This window comes from Antechinus flavipes, chromosome 2 (genome assembly GCF_016432865.1).
Source record: "Antechinus flavipes isolate AdamAnt ecotype Samford, QLD, Australia chromosome 2, AdamAnt_v2, whole genome shotgun sequence".
Taxonomy (NCBI): Eukaryota; Metazoa; Chordata; class Mammalia; order Dasyuromorphia; family Dasyuridae; genus Antechinus; species Antechinus flavipes.
This window is the reverse complement of record NC_067399.1, coordinates 451,725,760-451,728,826: the sequence shown is the minus strand read 5'-3', so window position 1 is coordinate 451,728,826 and position 3,067 is coordinate 451,725,760.

The window sequence follows — 3,067 nt, the reverse complement described above, 5'->3', positions numbered from 1 at the left end:
TCCTCCCGGCTCTTGTGCATGTTTCCTGAGTTAGAGAAGGGGAGGCAGGCCGAGGCTCCCTCTCTGGGGGAGGGTCTGCTTTGGGGGATTCTGATACCGGGGAAATCACTGGGATCTGGGCGGGAATGGCAGCCTGACCCCTGCCGTGCTGAGCTTGTCCCGGGGCAGAGGGCACCAGGCTGCGAGGACCGCGGCCCGGCACAACGGGACAGAGAATGCTCCAGAGGTTATTGTGAGGGGCAGTGACAGCCTAAAAGGGGACGGGGAGCCGGCAGTGTGCATCGGGGTGTGTGAGAAGGAGCAACCCCACTTGGAAAGGGTGCGAGAGATGGCAGGGAGTGGGGGTGGGATGCGCAAGGGCAGCTGGGATTAATGGGGAGTCCGCCGGCCTTCCTCCTGGGTGTGAGTCCCCGTGCCTCCAGCTCGTGGGGACGGGCTGGGGGGGCTGGGATTTGTGTTTGACTTCCACCACTGAGCAGAGAAAGGGCCTTGGAGCCCCACTTCCCCTGTCACCAGAGGTCCCGCACAGCCCTCTCTGAACAGAAGGGGAAAGGGAAGCCTTAAATGACTTACCCAGCGTCAGAAAGCGGGCAGTGGGCAGGGCCAGGGTTTGACCAGAGTCCTGATGGCAGAGGCAGGGCCCTCGGTACATGGCGAGTGACATGAGAGAAATAAAAACAAAATGTCCTCAAACGGTTAAGGATGAGATCCTCTGAGCTGGGGGAGGGGGAGGCTGTGCTTCTTGGAGGAGGAGGTAGTGGAACCAAATCTTAAAGGAGGATTTCAACAGATTAAATAGTTTGGACTTTTCCCTAGGAATAGATGGAAACCTCTGGAGGGCCTTGAGCAAGGGCAAGGACGTGACCAAAATGGAACATTGGGAAAATGAACATAGGAGGACTAGGAGAGGGAGAGAGCACAGGCTAGCGAGGAGACTACCGAAATATTCCGGGGAAGAGGCGGCGGGGGCCTGTGCTGAGCGGGTTAGCTAAGTAATCCCTAGAATATCTTCCAGCTCAGTCTGGCATATGCTTGGAGAGCACAAAAATAAGCATTTCTCACATTTCTGTAGCACTTAGCTTCCCAAGCAGGGCAGCTGGGTGGTACAATAGCTAGAGCAGCCATCCTGGGGTTAAGAGGACCCTAGGCAAGTCACTAAATCCAGACTGCCTTCTCCTTCCCCCGCCCTCAGAAAAGTTTGCAGAGCGCTTTCCTTACAACAGCTCTGCAACTGAAGCAATATAAATAGCACTCTCCATATTTTACAGATAAAGACACAGGTTTAGAAGGTAAGGCTTGAGGGAAGGCCCTCAGTAACACATCTGGTAAGTGCTTGAGGTAGGATGTGAACCTTAATCCAGTATTTTTTCCATTATCCTGTCCTGCCTTTCACTACAAAGACAAAGAAAATCTGGTTTTCCTTCCACACACAACCGTGTGAATGTGCAAAAAGCACCCAGGATCTTTGAGGATATTTGCACTGCTGGGGAGGGCTGACCCGACTCTAGGAGAATTTGTCAGAGAGGACAGGAACTAAATCTACTCTCTTCCTGCCTGGGACTGAAGTCTGGTCCAAGCCAGTTTCCTGCCACTGCGGCTAGAAGCGCAGGATATACAGAGAGGAAGGAGGAAGCAATTATAGGGCCTAGCCCTTCCCAGCCCAGACCATCTGGCCTCTGGAGGTGGGGAGGGTGGGAAAGAGTGGTGAGAGGAAGAGGTCCTGGCAGTTCCTCCATGAGCCTCTGTCTCTGAGAGGAAGGAGTCCTGGCCCTTAGGAGGTACCTCCATTTTCCAAAAACTGATCACAAAATGTCAGACCTGGAAGGGACGTCAGACACCGGTAAGACTAACCCATCTGGAAGATGCAGAAACTGAAGTCCAGAGAGAGAACATGAAGGATCTGCCCAATTCACACAGCAATGGCGGCAGAACTGGGATTAGAACAGACTAGTTAAATCACTAATATACCCATTCTATACCAATCTCCCAACCAATCTGTTACTTTGCTCAGGCCTTGATACCTTTCTATTCCTTCTCAATTGATTTTTCACAACTTTGCTTTGAAGTAAATAATTATCCTCTTTTGAACAGATGAGGAAACTAAGACTCAGAAAAGTTAAGCAAAACAACAAAGTCACAGAACAAATGAAGAAAGTCAATGTCTGACCTGGTACTGGAACCCCAGTCTCTTGAGGTCAGTCTTGGGCTTATTCCACCAAGTTTTAGACATTCACAATCTAGTACTGACTCATGGATCAGGGCTGTATTTGAACCAGCTTGTCATAACTGATTGTTTCAGCTCAATCTGCAAAGGCTACAAATGAAGGCTTAATTGTTTTTGTCTATAGTTAAGTAGACTGAGAGAGCTGTTAATAATGCAGATTAAATTCGAAAGTATATTCTGCAAAAAGATTTGGGAAAGAGGGAGAGCCCGTGATCAAACATTTAACAATACATCTCTGCTCATGCTGTAACATAAATAATCCAGGTTTGCAATCAACAGAACTGGGTTCAAAGCCATGCTTGCCACCTGTATAACTTTAGATGAAGCCCTTTTCTGAGCTTCTCCTTCATCTACAAATTGAGGGGGTTGCACTAGATGCCCTCCAAAGTCCTCTCCAAATCTTGGGGTCCTGTGATCCTTTGATTGTTCATTAGATCTGAGAAAGTTTGGGACGGAGAAGAGTGAAGGCATAGGAAGGAATCCTGACGGGGAGGGCCTGGTGCTGGGTCTTGTGTAGCTTGGGATAGTATAAAGATGCTGGGCAACTCTGGTTTTAAGAAGGGAAATTAAACTGCAACCCTAATCACAAAGTCTGGATAGGAACAAAGTGTAGCCACATAGAGCAGCAGAACCATAGGGCCTTAGCAGCACTGATGATCTCCCAGCAGCCCTCTGGGACAGTTGTTCCCATTTCTTCCCCCATATTATTACCCCGCTTTTCCCAAGAGGGATTGTCACCCTGCTCCGAAATCCTTCCCCTGGCCTGGGGTTCTTGGGACCTCCACCAATTCTAGTCCAGTGCTTCTTATCAGACCAGGAGGGGCAGGAATTCCTGGCCTGCTT